The following is a 21,541-nucleotide window of genomic DNA, read 5'->3' as shown; positions in this document are numbered from 1 at the left end:
AGAGAGAGAAGAATGGAAGACATAAAACAATGAGCTTAACAAGAGATATGTCACCTTGCCAAATACATCACAGTCCTATCACACACTGTTAATAACATCATCCCTGAAGGTTATTTTGGGCCAGGGAGGAGTGTCCTGAGAGGCTGTTTGTAGAGGTGCTATCTGAGGTGACTGTACTGTGTGCTGCTTCAGGCGCTGTCCTCTCCCTGGTTATGATGAGGTGATTTCCCCTGACAGCCCTGTCTGACGATACCTCTCTGTTCTGCTCAGGGGCAGGAGCCATGTGTCTGTCTGTGTTCTGGGCAGCCGGGGAGTAAGTCGGCTACAGAAAGCCCAGAAGACCCTGAATGCTACTAAAAGAAGGGGGAGGACAGCTAGGACCTAATAGAGGCTTGAAAAATATGATCCAAGTCATAAGTGGTCTTTAACAACCCGAGTCAGGTGTGTGTAAAACTCAACAAATCCTTCATTTGACCCTGTTTGTCAAGTCAATCAGGAAGCCTTGACTCCACTACAAAGACAATGTCCTCAAAAAGCAGGCAGAGAACTGAAAGCAAACTTTGGGGAGTCAGGAGTACCATGCATGAGGGTAATTGCGGTAGGTGGCATTTGATCATCTGGCTTGGTTTATGAGCCTGGGTCATTACCGCAGTCCAAACACCCATGTTTATTGCCATAACCCAACTTCTACAAAACCCAGGGAGGTACCTTAGAAAGGGAAACAGCGCGGAAAACCGGCGCTTTGTAAATACATACTCCACTACTTTGACAAGCCTATCTAAACACATATGATACATTGTCAAATATGCCCCTTGTGTCAATAAATGGACTCAGAGGTAATGGCTCTGTTTGCAAGGCTGGTCAAGCAGTGGTTACTTAAGCAAGAAGGCCCGAGGGGCTGTGGTATATGGCCAATATACCACGGCTAAGGGCTGTTCTTATCCACGACGCAACGCGGAGTGCCTGGACACAGCCCTTAGCCGTGGTATATTGGCCATATACCACAAACCCCCGAGGTGCCTTATTGCTATTATAAACTGGTTCCCAATGTAATTAGATCAGTAAAAATAAATGTTTTGTCATACCCATGGAATACGGTCTGATATACCACAGCTGTCTATTCCCTGTGCTTATACATAAAAAGATCTGAATTCCATTCAGTGGCTGGACAACCCTTATTATGAGGGTCATAAAGTAACAGTAATTAATATTTCATAGCCAAGGACAGATGGCATTGTGAAAAACAACCCCACAAAACAGCACAAGAGAACTTCAATTTAAACACGAAGGCCACGGCAGTGTTATCTGGTTTGTACGCCTCAGTCCCTCTATGTGTTGAAGGCCTTGTGTTAAGAGTTTGAAACCGATGGTATCCCACTTACACAAAGGCAAGGCTGAGACAATAATATTTTCCAAACAATTATCTTTGTCCTCAGTAAATCTTAGGAACATGACAGTAGTGTTAAGATGCACCAAGGGGACTTTAGAAGGGGCCCCGAGTCCCACTCTCCATCTCCCCAGAGAACACTAACACTTAAACACAACACTCATCTAGGGGCTGGCTGGTTAAGCAGCTTATCCTGTGGTAATGGTGCCAAGATGGAGGACCACCCTGGCCTCCTTCCACCAGTCTCTCTCCTGTCTGTCTGGCTGCCTCTCACTCAGAGAGAAAAGCACCACTGTCCTTAGGAACACTTAATCTGTTATTAAGCTGCCACAGTCTCAGCCACAGTCACACACACACACAGGCTGTGTCCCTATGGACCCTCAGCATGGCTTTCTTTGTGAGCCGTAACAGAGGGCGGAAGGTTGGAGATTAAAGGTCGCTGTGGGCATTTGTGTTTTGTGTGACACACACACACAGAGACAGACAGACACAGACCGAGACAGAGACAGAGACAGAGACAGAGACAGAGACAGAGACAGAGACAGAGACAGAGACAGAGACCGAGACAGACAGACAGACAGACAGACAGACAGACAGAGACAGACAGAGACAGACAGACAGACAGACAGAGACAGACAGACAGACAGAGACAGACAGAGACAGACAGACAGAGACAGACAGAGACAGACAGACACAGACAGAGACAGACAGACAGAGACAGACAGAGACAGACAGACAGACAGACAGAGAGACAGAGACAGAGACAGAGACAGACAGAGAGAGAGAGAGAAAGAGAGAGAGAGAGAGAGAGAGAGAGAGAGAGAGAGAGAGCGAAAGCGTCTATGATTTGTCTGTTAGTGCAGCAGCTGCTGTCAGTAACAGGAGGCGCATGCTGAGGTAAATGCTGAGCTGGGAGATTGGAACTATTTAAAAAGCCAACTCCACTCACACACATGGACCCACCTATGCCATGACTCCACTGGGCCACACAGCGTGCCAGGCAGGGTGGCGACAGCAGTGCCAAAATATACCTCTGAAACTGAGTCTGTTTACTTCTCTGTCCTTTGGGTCCTGGGTTCGAGGGGAGCACGGATAGAGCCTAGTTGTCAGGGGAAGATGGAAAGGAAGGGGGGCTGCTGAGTTTCTGTCTGTCTGTCTGTATGATAGCAAGGAGATTTAATTAGACTCACCCCCTAAGAGGTACATAACTTTGAATTCACACTTGTGCGTAGACACATACAGTACAAACACACTCTCACACACACATTCAGAGTATTTGATCAGTAATCAAAACAAGCAAACCCACAAGAAAGAGCGAATTAGCAGCAGAGCGCAAACAAGGACAGACCTTAGCTAAACAGGTTAACTGTAAGAAAGACCCTGGCCCTCAGGCTAGCTTTCCATGGAAACAATCCAATGGAACACTTGGAGAAATGTGTTGGATTTCACTGAGAAAGGGATGCTATCAGTTAGCCTGGTCAAGCAGACGGACCGCTGCACTCACGTTTCGAAGTGAAACAGAATGTGAGCTCACGCGATCAAGCTGGTTCCACCTGGCTAGCTATCAGTTATTTCACAACACAAACACAAGAGTGACTTAGTAATTTAGGTACACTGGCTGTACTGGGATAAGTGTTCCCTTGAAGACCAACCAGTGAGGCTCTATCCATTACTTCTCTTTACCTGAAAAGAAATCTGAAGAGATTATCATAGTGTTTTATGAAATCTGTCATGGCTGCCGTTTTTCTGCTTTTTATTTCTTATGGTCTCCCCGACAGCAACGCTTGGATGCTGCCTGCTCCACACATGGAGGCAATTTCAACAGCCACTTAACTTAACATTTATTTGCTCAGTGCAAATTTCCCTTGTCTACCATTTAATGCTCACATCCCACTCCATCAAAAGTTGCTCTGCCTCGCTGGTGCATGAGCTCGCAGGCAGACAGACGCTCACAGGAACACACAGTATACTCGCAAACACATACATATTTGAACACAGACACTGTACACAGACACCAGGGGTTCCATTAGTCGGTAATAGCTGGCTTTTGCCAACTTTTCTACTATGGTGGATAATTGATTGACAACGGCTAGCGATTTTGCCGTTCGTTACTTGTCTTGTTGGCTTAGGAAAAGTAAATGTGGGCAATTATTCTAACATAGGCGGCGTGTGGGTTTCAAGTTTGGGGAAGCTAATTTTCACCATAAAAATGCACCTTTATAATAAAGCATTACATGCATCCTCACATTTCCAGACTTATGTAAGATAGCCTAATATTCCTAATGTGAAGATTAGATTGGATGGTCATAATTCACTATATGACCAAAAGTATGTGGAGAAATGCTTGTCGAACCTCTCATTCCAAAATCATGGGCATTAATATGGAGTTGGTCCCCACTTTGCTGCTATCACAGCCTCCACTCTTCTGGGAAGGCTTTCCACTAGATGTTGGAACATTGCTGCAGGGACTTGCTTCCATTCAGCCACAAGAGCATTAGTGAGGTTGAGCACTGATGTTGGGCGATTAGGCCTGGCTCAGATTTCCCTTCACTGGAACTAAAGGGGCCTAGACCGAGCCATGAAAGATAGCCCCAGACAATTATTCCTCCTCCACCAAACTTTACAGTTGGCACTATGCATTCAGGCAGGTACTGTTCTCCTGGCATCCGCCAAACCCAGATTCGTCCGTCGAACTGCCAGATGGTCAAGCGTGATTCATCACTCCAGAGAATGCGTTTCCACTGCTCCAGAGTCCAATGGCAGCGAGCTTTACACCACTCCAGCCGACGCTTGGCATTGCGCATGGTGATCTTAGGCTTGTGTGCGGCTTCTCGGCCATGGAAACCCATTACATGTGGCTGAAATAGCCGAATCCACTAATTTGAAGGGGTGTCCACATACTTTTGTATATACAGTGCATTCGGAAAGTATTCAGACCCCTTGACTTTTTCCACATTTTGTTACGTTACAGCCATATTCTAAAATGGACTCAATTGCTTTTTTCCCTTAGCAATCTTCACACAACACCCCATAATGGCGAAGCAAAAACTGGTTTTTAGAAAATGTTGCAAATGTTTTCAAGATAAAAAATGTACATTCACATTTACATAAGGATTCAGACACTTTACTCAGTACTTTGTTGAAGCATCTTTGGCAGCGATTTCAGCCTCGACTCTTCTTGGGTATGACGCTACAAGCTAGGCACACCTGTATTTGGGGAGATTCTCCCATTCTTCTCTGCAGAGCCTCTCAAGCTCTGTCAGGTTGGATGGGGAGCGTTGATGCACAGCTAATTTCAGGTCTCTCCAGAGATGTTCGATCGGGTTCAAGTCCGGGCTCTAGCTGGGCCACTCAAGGACATTGAGAGACTTGTCCCGAAGCCACTTCTGCGTTGTCTTGGCTGTTTGATTAGGGTCGATGTCCTGTTGGAAGGTGAACCATCACCCCAGTCTGAGGTCCTGAGCGCTCTGGAGCAGGTTTTCATTAAGGATCTCTCTGTACTTTGCTCCGTTCATCATTCCCTCGATTCTGACTAGTCTTCCAGTCTCTGCCGCTGAAACACATCCCCACAGCATGCTTCACCTGCTGCCAGGTTTCCTCCAGACGTGACGCTTGGCATTCAGGCCAAAGAGTTCAATCTTGGTTTCATCAAACCAGAGAATCTTGTTTATCATGGTCTGTCCCCTTTAGGTGCCTTTGGCAAACTCCAAGCGGGCTGTCATGTAACTTTTACTGAGGAGTGTATCCGTCTGGCCACTCTACCATAAAGGTCTGATTGGTGGAGTCCTGCAGACATTGTTGTCCTTCTGGAAGGTTCTCCCATCTCCACAGAGGAACTATGAAGCTATGTCAGAGTGACCATCGGGTTCTTGGTCACCTCCCTGACCAAGGCCCTTGTCCTCCGATTGCTCAGTTTGGCCGGGCAGCCAGCTCTAGAAAGAGTCTTGGTGGTTTCAAACTTTTTCCATTTAAGAATGATGGAGGCCACTGTGTTCTTGGGGACCTTCAATGCTGCAAAAATGTTTTGGTAACCTTCCCCAGATCTATGCCTCGACACAATCCTGTCTAGGAGCTCTACGGACAATTCTTTCGACCTCATTGCTTGGTTTTTTCTCTGACATGCACTGTCAACTGTGGGACCTTATAAAGACAGGTGTGTGCCTTTCAAAATCATGTCCAATCAATTTAATTTACCACAGGTGGACTCCAATCACGTTGTAAAATATCTCAAGGATGATCATTGGAAACAGGATGCACCTGAGCTCAATTTCGAGTCTCATAGCAAAGGGTCTGAATACTTGTTGTAAATAAAGTTTTCCGTTTTTTATTTTATATACATTTGCAAACATTTCTAAAAACCTGTTTTCACTTTGTCATTATGGGGTACTGTGTGTAGATTGATGAGGGGAAAAAAACAATTGAATCCATTTTAGAATAAGGCTGTAACATAATAAAATGTGGAAGAGGTCAAGGGGTCTGAATACTTTCTAAATGCACTGTGTCTCTGTGTGTGTGTGTATATATATATAATATATATATATATATATATATATATATATATATATATATATATATATATATATATATATATATATATATATATATATATATATATATACATACACTGCTCAAAAAAATAAAGGGAACACTTAAACAACACAATGTAACTCCAAGTCAATCACACTTCTGTGAAATCAAACTGTCCACTTAGGAAGCAACACTGATTGACAATACATTTCACATGCTGTTGTGCAAATGGAATAGACAACAGGTGGAAATTATAGGCAATTAGCAAGACACCCTCAATAAAGAAGTGGTTCTGCAGGTGGTGACCACAGACCACTTCTCAGTTCCTATGCTTCCTGGCTGATGTTTTGGTCACTTTTGAATGCTGGCGGTGCTTTCACTCTAGTGGTAGCATGAGACGGAGTCTACAACCCACACAAGTGGCTCAGGTAGTGCAGCTCGTCCAGGATGGCACATCAATGCGAGCTGTGGCAAGAAGGTTTGCTGTGTCTGTCAGCGTAGTGTCCAGAGCATGGAGGCGCTACCAGGAGACAGGCCAGTACATCAGGAGACGTGCAGGAGGCCGTAGGAGGGCAACAACCCAGCAGCAGGACCGCTACCTCCGCCTTTGTGCAAGGAGGAGCAGGAGGAGCACTGCCAGAGCCCTGCAAAATGACCTCCAGCAGGCCATAAATGTGCATGTGTCTGCTCAAACGGTCAGAAACAGACTCCATGAGGGTGGTATGAGGGCCCGACGTCCACAGGTGGGGGTTGTGCTTACAGCCCAACACCGTGCAGGACGTTTGGCATTTGCCAGAGAACACCAAGATTGGCAAATTCGCCACTGGCGCCCTGTGCTCTTCACAGATGAAAGCAGGTTCACACTGAGCACGTGACAGACGTGACAGAGTCTGGAGACGCCGTGGAGAACGTTCTGCTGCCTGCAACATCCTCCAGCATGACCGGTTTGGCGGTGGGTCAGTCATGGTGTGGGGTGGCATTTCTTTGGGGGGCCGCACAGCCCTCCATGTGCTCGCCAGAGGTAGCCTGACTGCCATTAGGTAACGAGATGAGATCCTCAGACCCCTTGTGAGACCATATGCTGGTGCGGTTGGCCCTGGGTTCCTCCTAATGCAAGACAATGCTAGACCTCATGTGGCTGGAGTGTGTCAGCAGTTCCTGCAAGAGGAAGGCATTGATGCTATGGACTGGCCCGCCCGTTCCCCAGACCTGAATCCAATTGAGCACATCTGGGACATCATGTCTCGCTCCATCCACCAACGCCATGTTGCACCACAGACTGTCCAAGAGTTGGCGGATGCTTTAGTCCAGGTCTGGGAGGAGATCCCTCAGGAGACCATCCACCACCTCATCAGGAGCATGCCCAGGCGTTGTAGGGAGGTCATACAGGCACGTGGAGGCCACACACACTACTGAGCCTCATTTTGACTTGTTTTAAGGACATTACATCAAAGTTGGATCAGCCTGTAGTGTGGTTTTCCACTTTAATTTTGAGGGTGACTCCAAATCCAGACCTCCATGGGTTGATACATTTGATTTCCATTGATAATTTTTGTGTGATGTTGTTGTCAGCACATTCAACTATGTAAATAAAAAAGTATTTAATAAGATTATTTCATTCATTCAGATCTAGGATGTGTTGTTTAAGTGTTCCCTTTATTTTTTTGAGCAGTGTATATACACACACACACACACACACACACACAGTGGGGAGAACAAGTATTTGACACACTGCCGATTTTGCAGGTTTTCCTACTTACAAAGCATGTAGAGGTCTGTAATTTTTATCATAGGTACACTTCAACTGTGAGAGACAGAATCTAAAAAAAAATCCAGAAAATCACATTGCATTTTATTGCATGACATAAGTATTTGATCACCTACCAACCAGTAAGAATTATGGCTCTCACAGACCTGTTCGTTTTTCTTTAAGAAGCCCTCCTGTTCTCCACTCATTACCTGTATTAACTGCACCTGTTTGAACTCGTTACCTGTATAAAAGACACCTGTCCACACACTCAATCAAACAGACTCCAACCTCCTCACAATGGCCAAGACCAGAGAGCTGTGTAAGGGCATCAGGGATAAAATTGTAGACCTGCACAAGGTTGGGATGGGCTACAGGACAATAGGCAAGTAGCTTGGTGAGAAGGCAACAACTGTTGGCTCAATTATTAGAAAATGGAAGAAGTTCAAGATGACGGTCAATCACCCTCGGTCTGGGGCTCCATGCAAGATCTGACCTCGTGGGGCATCAATGATCATGAGGAAGGTGAGGGATCAGCCCAGAACTACACGGCAGGACCTGGTCAATGACCTGAAGAGAGCTGGGACCACAGTCTCAAAGAAAACCATTAGTAACACACTACGCCGTCATGGATTAAAATCCTGCAGCGCACGCAAGGTCCCCCTGCTCAAGCCAGCGCATGTCCAGGCCCGTCTGAAGTTTGCCAATGACCATTTGGATGATCCAGAGGAGGAATGGGAGAAGGTCATGTGGTCTGATGAGACAAAAATAGAGCTTTTTGGTCTAAACTCAACTCGCCGTGTTTGGAGGAAGAAGAAGGATGAGTACAACCCCAAGAACACCATCCCAACCGTGAAGCATGGAGGTGGAAACATCATTCTTTGGGGATGCTTTTCTGCAAAGGGGACAGGATGACTGTACCGTATTGAGGGGAGGATGGATGGGGCCATGTATCGCGAGATCTTGGCCAACAACCTCCTTCCCTCAGTAAGAGCATTGAAGATGGGTCGTGGCTGGGTCTTCCAGCATGACAACGACCCGAAACACACAGCCAGGGCAACTAAGGAGTGGCTCCGTAAGAAGCATCTCAAGGTCCTGGAGTGGCCTAGCCAGTCTCCAGACCTGAACCCAATAGAAAATCTTTGGAGGGAGCTGAAAGTCCATATTGCCCAGCGACAGCCCCGAAACCTGAAGGATCTGGAGAAGGTCTGTATGGAGGAGTGGGCCAAAATCCCTGCTGCAGTGTGTGCAAACCTGGTCAAGACCTACAGGAAACGTATGATCTCTGTAATTGCAAACAAAGGTTTCTGTACAAAATATGAAGTTCTGCTTTTCTGATGTATCAAATACTTATGTCATGCAATAAAATGCAAATTCATTACTTAAAAATCATACAATGTGATTTTCTGGATTTTTGTTTTAGATTCCATCTCTCACAGTTGAAGTGTACCTATGATAAAAAATTACAGACCTCTACATGCTTTGTAAGTAGGAAAACCTGCAAAATCGGCAGTGTATCAAATACTTGTTCTCCCCACTGTATATATACACAGTGAGGGAATAAGTATTTGATCCCCTGCTGATTTTGTACGTTTGCCCACTGACAACGACATGATCGGTCTATAATTTTAATGGTAGGTTTATTTGAACAGTGAGAGACAGAATAACAACAAAATAATCCAGAAAAACGCATGTCAAAAATGTTATAAATTGATTTGCATTTTAATGAGGGAAATAAGTATTTGACCCCTCTGCAAAACATGACTTAGTACTTGGTGGCAAAACCCTTGTTGGCAATCACAGAGGTCAGACGTTTCTTGTAGTTGGCCACCAGGTTTGCACACATCTCAGGAGGGATTTTGTCCCACTCCTCTTTGCAGATCTTCTCCAAGTCATTAAGGTTTCGAGGCCGACGTTTGGCAACTCGAACCTTCAGCTCCCTCCACAGATTTCCTATGGGATTAAGGTCTGGAGACTGGCTAGGCCACTCCAGGACCTTAATGTGCTATTTCTTGAGCCACTCCTTTGTTGCCTTGGCCGTGTGTTTTGGGTCATTGTCATGCTGGAATACCCATCAACAACCCATTTTCAATGCCCTGGCTGAGGGAAGGATGTTCTCACCCAAGATTTGACGGTACATGGCCCCGTCCATCGTCCCTTTGATGTGGTCCTCTGTAGCTCAGCTGGTAGAGCACGGAGCTTGTAACGCCAAGGTAGTGGGTTCGATCCCCGGGACCACCCATACACAAAAATGTATGCACGCATGACTGTAAGTCGCTTTGGATAAAAGCGTCTGCTAAATGGCATATTATTTATTATTATTATGTGGTGAAGTTGTCCTGTCCCCTTAGTAGAAAAACACCCCCAAAGCATAATGTTTCCACCTCCATGTTTGACGGTGGGAATGGTGTTCTTGGGGTCATAGGCAGCATTACTCCTCCTCCAAACACGGCGAGTTGAGTTGATGCCAAAGAGCTCCATTTTGGTCTCATCTGACCACAACACTTTCACTCAGTTCTCCTCTGAATCATTCAGATGTTCATTGGCAAACTTCAGATGGCCCTGTATATGTGCTTTCTTGAGCAGGGGGACCTTACGGGCGCTGCAGGATTTCAGTCCTTCACGGCGTAGTGTGTTACCAATTGTTTTCTTGGTGACTATGGTCCCAGCTGCCTTGAGATCATTGACAAGATCCTCCCATGTAGTTCTGGGCTGATTCCTCACCGTTCTCATGATCATTGCAACTCCACGAGGTGAAATCTTGCATGGAGCCCCAGGCCGAGGGAGATTGACAGTTCATTTTTGTTTCTTCCATTTGCAAATAATTGCACCAACTGTTGTCACCTTCTCACCAATCTGCTTAGCGATGGTCTTGTAGCCCATTCCAGCATTTTGTAGGTCTACAATCGTGTCCCTGACATCCTTGGAGAGCTCTTTGGTCTTGGCCATGGTGGAGAGTTTGGAATCTGATTGATTGATTGCTTCTTTGGACAGGTGTCTTTTATACAGGTAACAAAATGAGATTAGGAGCACTCCCTTTAAGAGTGTGCTCCTAATCTCAGCTCGTTACCTGAATAAAAGACACCTGGGAGCCAGAAATCTTTCTGATTGAGAAGGGGTCAAATACTTATTTCCCTCATTAAAATGCAAATCAATTTATAACATTTTTGACATGCGTTTTTCTGGATTTTTGTTGTTGTTATTCTGTCTCTCACTGTTCAAATATACCTACCATTAAAATTATAGACTGATCATGACTTTGTCAGTGGGCAAACGTACAAAATCAGCAGGGGATCAAATACTTTTGTCCCCCACTGTACATACATACACACACACACACACACACCACACACAGCATCAGGCTCCATACCTTATTCCCCTGCTCTACGTGTGACTGGAAACCAATCAAGCGTCCTGCCTCGCACCATGTGCCCAGCTCCTGGCAATCAGACATAGGCAACAGTGCAGAGACAAAATACTGCACACCAGTATGTTTGTTGAGAGAGAGAGAGAGAGAGAGAGAGAGAGAGAGAGAGAGAGAGAGAGAGAGAGAGAGAGAGAGAGAGAGACTGCATGGGTCCTTTTTTTTCTCTTTTCATCAAGTGGAAATTAGGGATTTGGACAGTTCATTTATATACTCCAGCATTTTGGTTTCATATGAGGCGACAGTACAGAATATTACCTTTTATTTGAGTGTATTTTCATACATACAGTATCTGTTTTACCGTTTAGAAATGTGTTGGTCCCATGTTTCATGAGCTGAAATAAAAGATCCCAGAAATGTTCCATATGCACAAAAAGCTTGTTTCTCTCAGATTTTGTGCACAAATGTGTTTACGTCCCTGTTAGTGAGCATTTTTCCTTTGCATTGTAATCCATCCACCTGACAGGTGTGGTGTATCAAGAAGCTGATTAAACAGCATGATCATTACACAAGTGCACCTTGTGCTGGGGACAATAAAAGGCCACTCTAAAATGTGCAGTTTCATCACACAACGCTACAGATGTCTCAAGTTTTGAGGCAGCCTACGGAGGGGTTGAGTTTTAAAAATATGAAACGGAAAACAAACAATTGTTACAGGAAAATAGGTTTGCCGGTATTTACTGAGGTTATCATCTCGTTTCATGATGGTAGCCTACATCATGGAGGAGGTTTTACGCACATCCAAAGCATGGCTAAAATAATGTAGGCCTGCCTACAATACATACATACCTACAGTGCATTCGGAAAGTAGGAAGTATTCAGACCCCTTCACTCTTTCCACATTGTGTTACGTTACAGCCTTATTCTATAACGGATTCAATAAAAAATGTCCCTCATCAATCTACATTAGGGCTGTTCCCGACTAAAAAAAATATTGGTCGACCAAGAGTCGTCTGTTCTTTCGACCAATCGATTGGTCAAAATTTTTTAAAGTGTATTTTTCCATTTATTTACACATCCTATGTGTTTTAATCAAATCAACTATATTCACTGAGATTGTTTGATGCTTTAAGCACACGGTTTGATGAAATAATGAAGACACACAAATGACTAGAGGGAGTTCGACCAGCAATTGATTTGATTGTGCTGGGCCTGGATCAGACTTGCTGCGCTGTGTTACAAAAAAAAAGACAGCGAGTGACTGTGACCCGTTGTCTCGCTCTCCTCCCTGTGCAGCGACCACCACAGAACATCAGTGTTTATCGCGTTGTCCGACTGAAAAGTTCCGTTACCGAAATCCCTCATTTGTTTAGGAAAAACATTCTCTATTCCCTCAACCCTTGCTCTCTTTACGTGACACATGTATAAATTGCATGCACGTGACCAAAGACCTATTCGCACGGGACTAGTATTACTAGAGAACATTGGTTATGTAATCCTTATTTTTTTCCCCAATAAATTGACAGTTATGACGCAAGCCTGGAGGTTTTTATTCTAGGCGTGAAGAAACAGTATTTGAACATGTCCAGGTGATAGGGCCACACTGAAAACTCAAGCTTGGTTCCCAAGTTTCTAAACCTTACCAAACCATCTTTCCTATAGTGTTGCCATAATATTTGAATTGAGGAAGTGTGATCATAATCATTAAGATATTTTAGCGATCCGCAGTATGTCCTAAATGCCCCCCAGCCTTCAGATGTCAGCTAAACAGTGCAATTGCACTTGAGATGCATGTTAAGGCTATGGATGAGAAAGTTAACTTATCCTTTCCAAACGTTCAGGTCAGTTGTATGCCACTGCTTTGCGATCTATTAACTGCAACGGTTGCTCAATATTTTTTACTGCTGCATTTGGTAATATTCAATTCATACGCACAAAACATTTAAACAAAGTCATTCACTGTGAAAGTTGATAGGCTACATGTAGGCCATTCATATATAGCTTATGCTCAGCACTTAGTTAAATTTATAGAATCAGTTATTGTTTTCTTGCGCAAACCGCAAGCAAAACCTGTCAAACGCAGACATTTCTCTCCAAACACAGGGATGTCGATTCACACGGGACTAGTATCATCAGAGGACCTTGGAGTTCACCAAAAAACAGTAGGTTATTCTTGTTGGAATTGTTACTCTCCTGCCATGTGAAAATGACTGACATGGCAGATTCGGACAGGACAAAAATTACAGATGTGGTGTTTTGTGCTGGTGCACATAATTACATTACCCGACCTCCCCCAGTAAAACTAATCCTGTCCAAATCGAACTCTCTCTAGTAATTTCCAGACGTTGAAGTTAGGTTAAATTTGGGTTCTGAATGAAAGGTGAAAATATATTTTCCGTATGTTTAAAATATATATTTTCCAGGACGTTGAAATCAGGTTCATTTTCGGTTCTGAATGAAAGTTGCAAATACTTTTTTCCTGATGTTGAAAATACGTATTTTACAGGTGTTAAAATTATTTTTTGGGGGGGTGTTGAAATCAGGCTAATTTTTGGTTCTGAATGAAAGTTGAAAATAAGTAATTTATAGACATCTATGTTTGGGCCAAATCAAGGCTGGCCCAGACTTGACAAAATCTGAACCAAACATAGATGTCTATGATTGGTTCAGATTTGGTCCGGACCAAAAACCAATGTCCGTGGATGTGGAAATCAAGGCTGGTCCGGAACTGCACCAAAAAAAGACATCCAAAAGGCGTCAGCGTCGGTCCGTGCTTATTGAGGTGTAGCCTACAGTGTTGCCTGAAATTGAATTTTATGAATGCCCATCTATGTAAGCCTACCATTTGTGAAATGACGTCCGGACAGGACCAAAAAAAGACGTCTGTTCGTGCTTACTAGGTTGTAGCCTATCATGTTGGCCCACAATGGAATTTTATGAATGCCCATCCATGTGGTAGGCCCACCGTTTGTAAAACAGGCCATTGCGTTGGCTTTATTAGTTCTGATTTCTGTGGCTACCCAACTTTATCAGGAGTTATCACGAGCCTATTTGCAATGTGTTTACACAGCGGAAAATGTAGAAGTATTTTCTTTTTCGCTATGATCAGCATATTGACGGATACAAACTTCAAACCACTGATCATGACAATGAGGTGAAACTCCTGGATAACAGTTGTGGTTGTCCATTCCATAATGTCCATTTTACTTTGACCTGTCCTGTTGTTAGGATATGTTGTTTGTTAACATAACAGCTCATTTTTTATTTGATTGAGCGCCATTTAAGTTAGGCTATTTGATCAGAGAAACCTGCATGATGTAAAAAGTGTCAGTCTCATTACATTGTCATACATTTTATCTCCAGCCTGTAGGCTTCAGAAAATGCCACATACTCTTTCTACCATATCCTATATCTGCTACATGATTTATGTTCGATTATTTATTTGACTGAACGTTGTAAAGTCTTTATTACAGCAAAGCAAATATTAAAAACAGCTGAATTTGTGAAATTGTTTACTTGACATGTCGTTGAGTGAGGCTTGGTGCTCACGGAATCAGTAGGCTATTAAACAAAAACTCAAACAGGCAACAGAAGCAGGATCTGTCTTTATTTCTGTAGATATATTGATGATTTATAAAGCCAGGCACATTTAACAGTTAGACTATTGATTATAGACCTAATTAAGTTGGGGTTTTCTCTCTCCTCACTTTTCTTCGACATTAAGGCAAGGGCTGTCTTCTCATCTCATTCTGCTGCTGCCTCCGCCGCATTGTTCTCAACACCAATATGCTGGTTAACTTTGCTATTATGCACATAGCAACATGGTCTAGGAAAAGGTGCCAATTCCTGCTTGACTAAAGAAATCTCAGTCGACCAAACAATCGACTAAATGGGGTCAGCCCTAATCTACACACAATACCCCATAATGACGAAGCGAAAACAGGTTTTTAGACATTTTTGCACATGTATAAAAATTTTTAGAACAGAAATACCTTATTTACATAAGTATTCAGACCCTTTGCCATGAGACTCGAAATTGAGCTCAGGTACATCCTGTTTCCCTTGATCATCCTTGGTAAATTCAATTGATTGGACATGATTTGGAAAGGCACACACCTGTCTATAAAGGTCCTACAGTTGACAGTGCATGTCAGAGAAAAAAACAAGACATGAGGTCGAAGGAATTGTCCGTAGAGCTCCGAGACAGGATTGTGTCGAGGCACAGACCTGGGGAAGGGTACCAAATAATGTCTGCAGCATTAAAGGTGCCCAAGAACACAGTGGCCTCCATCATTCTTAAACGGAAGAAGTTTGCAACACCAAGACTCTTCCTAGAGCTGGCTGCCCGGCCAAACTGAGCAATCGGGGGAGAAGGGTCTTGGTCAGGGAGGTAACCAAGAACCCGATGGTCATTCTGACAGAGCTCCAGAGTTCCTCTGTGGAGATGGGAGAACCTTCCAGAAGGACAACCATCTCTGCAGCACTCCACCAATCAGGCCTTTATGGTAGAGTGGCCAGACGGAAGACACACCTCAGTAAAAGGCACATGACAGCCCGCTTGGAGTTTGCCAAAAGGCACCTAAAGGATTCTCAGACCAAGAGAAACAACATTCTCTGGTCTGATGAAACCAAGATTGAACTCTTTGGCCTGAATGCCAAGCGTCACGTCTGGAGGAAACCAGGCACCGCTCATCACCTGGCCAACACCATCCCTACGGTGAAGCATGGTGGTGGCAGCATCATGCTGTGGGGATGTTTTTCAGCGGCAGGGACTGGGAGACTTGTCAGGATCGAGGGAAAGATTAACGGAGCAAAGTACAGAGAGATTCTTGATGAAAACCTGCTCCAGAGCGCTCAGGACCTCAAACTGGGGTGAAGGTTCACATTCCAACAGGACAACAACCCTAAGCAAACAGCCAAGACAACGCAGGAGTGGCTTCGGGACAAGTCTCTGAATGTCCTTGAGTGGCCCAGCCAGAGCCCGGACTTGAACCCAATCGAACATCTCTGGAGAGACCTGAAAATAGCTGTGCAGCAACGCTCCCCATCCAACCTGTTGAGAGGATCTGCAGAGAAGAATGGGAGAAACTCCCCAAATACAGGTGTGTCAAGCTTGTAGCGTCATACTCAAGAAGACTCAAGGCTGTAATCACTGCCAAAGGTGCTTCAACAAAATACTGAGTAAAGGGTCTGAATACTTATATAAATGTGATATTTCAGTTGTTTATACATTTGCAAAAATGTATAAAAAACAGTTTTTGCTTTGTCATTATGGGGTATTGCGTGTAGATTGCTGAGATTTTTTTTTTAAATCCATTTTAGAATGAGGCTATAACTTAACAAAACGTGGAAAAAGTCAAGGGGTCTGAATCCTTTCCAAATGCACTGTAGATTAAAAGGAAATGTCAGCTCACTGTTTTGCTCCTCTCAAACCTGATCTTTTAATAAAGCTTTGATGATTAAGATTTAATTCTAGGTGGTCTCACAAGCCAAACCCTTTATCAACGGTCTTGACTAGCCTACTTGATTACATTGGGCAGGACAAAAATAAAACTGCGTTCATTGAGAGGAGGGGAGGCTATTCTTGGTTTTTAGGGCAGAAAAATGCCAGTGTGTCAGTTTTTACATGACAAAATTGCAAACGAATGTGTGTTTGACACTAACGCCGCCTTAACGCCAGCCGAAAATAGAACCGTAGATGCACTATACATTATGTGGGTTGAATGCTGTAACACAAAAAAACAATTAGTAACAGTCCCATGATGGTAGTGACTGCCCATTACTGCTTATCACTTATTAAGCATAATTTATTCACAATTTACTTTAATAAAATATTAGTTTTATTTGATGACTATAATTTAATTCCAAGTCATCATCTCATCTCTATAGCGCTACTGCCTATGCTGTCTGACAAAATCCCTATTTTAGTAGTTCTTCAAAGTAAATAAGGCATACTATTATGACTGCTGGATACCAACTATCCCTCTCCATCACGGGTTCTCTCATCTCAGTCGCCATTTCTGCTCCACACCATTCAAATTATAGCTCAGTGCTCCGCACAGACCAGGCAAGTTTAAACGGGCGCGCTATAGATTTAGGTAATTGTAATAATTTCCACGTTTTCTGCACTAAACTATGTAGAATATTGGCCAGTTGGAAACTCCCTACTACAATCACACAGTTCAGGCTTGATCTGATTTATTTCTAGAGAAACTGCACATTGAGCTCAAAAAAGAAAAAAAGAAAAATGGAATTCAAATAATTGAACCGACGTCAGTCAATTAGTTTTAAAAAAAACGAAAAATAACAACATTTTCGGTTAATCGCTCAGCACTAGTGAGTAGATAAGATGTTTCTGAACACTGCTAAATTAAACCTGATAATGCCATGATTAAGAAAAATCATGAATGAATCATGAATAACGATGAGTGAGATGCCATTCAGAGGCTACAACAAAACATGCTAAAACTCTTACCATTACCAATAACAGGGGAGGTTAGCATTTTTGGGGGGGAATTATATTTGTGCCTCTAACTTTCTCACTCATCATTAGTCACGATGCATTCAAATGCATCCAACAAGTTTGTAGAGATTTGCAATGAATATGGGACCAAATACTAAACTTTTGACTACTTCAATACAATATATATGAATTTTTCCAAATACTTATGACTTCTTCAAATGGGGGGACTAGATAAATAAAATGTTTTCATTTCTAAATGGTAAAACAGATATGTATGAAAATACCCTCAAATAAAACCTTACATTCTGTACTAAAATGCAGTTTGAGTATAGAGCCAAATATTTCGTTTTTGCTTCACTGTCCTAATACATTTGGAGAAGAGTGTAAATGAAGTGTATGTGCCCCAGCTCGTGTGTGTGTGTGTGTGTGTTTGTGCAGCCTTCATACAGTGGGCCAGCGAGCTTGATGTCCACACTGCAGATCTAAGTAGACAAAGGCACTGTGAACCAACGCTGGAGCAAATGACAAACGGCCCCCCCAGAGAATGAACAACACAACCACTCCTGGCCTCGCTTACTCTTATTTGACATTTCAAAGAACATAGCACACACACACACACTTATAAGGCTGACGCACACACACACTCTCACTATACTTACAGTACCAGTCAAAAGTTGACACACCTACTCATTCTGGGATTTTTCTTTATTTTTTACTATTTTCTACATTGTAGAAAATGAAATAACACATATGGAATCATGTAGTAACCAAAAAAGTGTTAAAGAAATCAAAATATATGTTATATTTGAGATTCTTCAAATAGCCACCCTTGATGACAGCTTTGCACATTCTTGGCATTCTCTCAACCAACTTCATGAGGTAGTCACCTGAAATGCATTTCAATTAACAGGTGTTCCTTCTTAAAATATAATTTCTGGAATTTATTTCCTTCTTAATGTGTTTGAACCAATCAGTTGTGTTGTCACACGGTATACAGAAGATAGCCCTATTTGGTAAAAGACCAAGTCCATATTATGTCAAGAACAGCTCAAATAAGCAAAGAGAAACGACAGTCCATCATTACTTTAAGACATGAAGGTCGGTCAATACGGAACATTTCAAGAACTTTGAACGTTTCTTCCAGTGCAGTCGCAAAAACCATCAAGCGCTATGATGAAACTGGCTCTCATGAGGACCGCCACAGGAATGGAAGACACAGAGTTACCTCTGCTGCAGAGGATAAGTTCATTAGAGTTACCAGCCTCAGAAATTGCAGCCCAAATAAATGCTTCACAGAGTTCAAGTCACAGACACATCTCAATATCAACGGTTCAGAGGAGACTGTGTGAATTAAGCCTTCATTGTCGAATTGCTGCAAAGAAACCACTACTAAAGGACACCAATAAGAAGAAGAGACTTGCTTGGGCCAAGAAATACGAGCAATGGACCGGTGGAGATTTGGTCTAGAGTCCAAATTGGAGATTTTTGGTTCCAAACGAAGTGGCTTTGTGAGAAGCTGTGTGGTTAAACGGATGATCTCCGCATGTGTATTTCCCACCGTAAAGCATGGAGGAGGAGGTGTTATGCTGTGGGGGTGCTTTGCTGGTGACACTGTCTGTGATTTATTTAGAATTCAAGGCACATTTAACCAGCATGGCTACCACAGCATTCTGCAGTGATTCACCATCCCATCTGGTTTGGGCTTAGTGGGACTATCATTTGTTTTTCAACAGGACAATGACCCAACACACCTCCAGGATGTGTAAGGGCTATTTTACCAAGAAGGAGAGTGATGGAGTGCTGCATCAGATGACCTGGCCTCCACAATCCCCCGACCTCAACCCAATTGAGATGGTTTGGGATGAGTCAGACCGCAGAGTGAAGGAAAAGCAGCCAACAAGTGCTCAGCATGTGGGAACTCCTTCAAGACATTCCAGGTGAAGCTGGTTGAGAGAATGCCAAGAGTGTACAAAGCTGTCATCAAGGCAAAGGGTGGCTATTTGAAGAATCTCAAATATAAAATATGTTTTGATTTGTTTAACACGTTTTTGGTTCCTACATGATTCCATATGTGTTATTTCATAGTTTTGAAGTCTTCACTATTATTCTACAATGTAGAAAATAGTAAAAAATAAAGAAAAACCCTTGAATGAGTAGGTGTGTCCAAACTTTTGACTAGTAATGTATATCTACAAAGATAAACTAATACACATACACGTCACAAGCACACACAAGTAAAACCACACACTCACGCACAACACACACACACCAACACACAGACAAACACACACACAGTTTCAGTCTGGCATTCTCAGAGGCGCCCTGCTCTTGCTAATGGTTATTTTATTGCAGCCAGTCAGAGTGTGCACATCTGCTGAAGCAGAGGGACGGGGGCCCTTACCGCCAGCCCAGGGGAAATCGATCGTTCATAATCAAAATGGCAAATAAATGTCTTCCATTACACACAGCCATTTTGAGAAAGCTCTCTGAAAAAAAGAGTTTTGACAGCGAAAGCATTTGATGGGAAGCGTACGTGACAAATCAAGGAGTCACACAGCGCATGCAGCGGAGGGAACAAATAAATAATTGCGTGAAGTCGACTGCTCCCACTCACGACACTTCAAGACTGAGTGAAGGACGACTAATGAATATGGGAGAGTGGGGATGAGGGAAATTGCTGACAAATGTCAAAATGAGTGGAAAACAGTGACCGTTCACGTTCTCCATTCCCTAACGATTTGACTGTCATTCCGAGTTTTGCTGGTCAAAAACAACATTCGTGCCGTGCATGGTTTAATCAATATAATGAATTTTTCGATGGCCTAGTTTCATACGGTTAACATATTTTTTGAGGAGTCATGAAGCTACTGTAAACAAGCAATGTGGTTTAGATTGAATAAGGTATTTAGTGCCGGCAGAAAAATAGGACTGCCCAGACATTTTTGATGATCAGTACTTTGAACATCAGAAACACCTCAATCAACTTCTACTATTCATAATGTCCACTCATCTCAGCAGGCTAAAACTGTTTACCAGAACAAACAACTATACATATAAAATCAGTGGTTTACATGTGTTGTTTCCTTGAAGTAAAACTATTTTTGAATCTAATCTGAAATTGCAATCTATTCATAAAACAAAAACATACAAATCAGCCTGTATAAGTGCTCTACTTGACATGGAAAGAGAGGTTTGTGTTTATACGTAGAACGTACAGTCATCGTTAACTTGGTCAGTTGTGTAACTCATGCCAGTCACATGGTAATAACGTGTGCAGTATGAAATGAGGCTTGCTCTGATGTGACTGGCACTTTATAGCAGAGACCACATGCTGTTTTCGAGTGTGAATGTGTGCGTGAGCAACGCAGGAAAGCGCACAGCTTGATAGTCCTGTAAAAGGAGCAAAGGTCAAATGGTAATGACAGAGATTTCATTTCACCATTTCGAAAACAAAACCTTCTCACTCGTATTCAAAGCATTAAAAAGACACGCTACAAAATACTTGTGCACACATGATTTGACATTCACAGAGAGACGATTATATACAATATATGCATGCACTCTCATTCTTTTCATAAATCTCTCAATCCCTCAGACACTTGCATGCAAACTCAAACACGCGCACACGCACACACAGGAGCCCTCCAAAGTTGAGCAGGCCTCATTAGAACACAACAGTGCTAGTGACAGCAGTGCACTTCTCCACTCCCAGATTTATTGATGCAGCATTTTTCACCCTGCCGGTGAAAGCACTTAGTGGTATTATAGTGCGGCACAGGGCCAGCCTGGCACTCTGATGGCACAAACAAACACACTGGGTGCTGTGCCCCCTGTGCCAATCCCATTACTGGTATTAAAGCATGGGCTAAGGCCCCAAACTCACATTAACAAAGAGCCAAATTGCTGACACTGCAAGGGGTTCAGAGAGGGTACAGTCTCACAACTCATCCCCAACTAGATGACAGTGCTCAAACAGTAGTAGTGGGATATACTATTGACATCATAGGAGCTAGTATCATCCTACACCAAATAAGGTTCTTGAGAGCGATGCAA

General features: G+C 43.2%; 1 protein-coding gene across 2 annotated transcripts in view; it reads right to left on the bottom strand.

Annotated features, from left to right (window-relative positions):
- LOC311111005 (attractin-like protein 1) overlaps positions 1–21,541 on the bottom strand; it is a 337,080-nt gene that overhangs the window by 144,491 nt on the left and 171,048 nt on the right. The window lies entirely within an intron of this gene.

Source organism: Coregonus lavaretus (genome assembly GCF_964263955.1).
Source record: "Coregonus lavaretus genome assembly, chromosome: 36".
NCBI classification, from domain to species: Eukaryota; Metazoa; Chordata; class Actinopteri; order Salmoniformes; family Salmonidae; genus Coregonus; species Coregonus lavaretus.
This window is presented reverse-complemented; position numbering and strand designations above follow the sequence as displayed.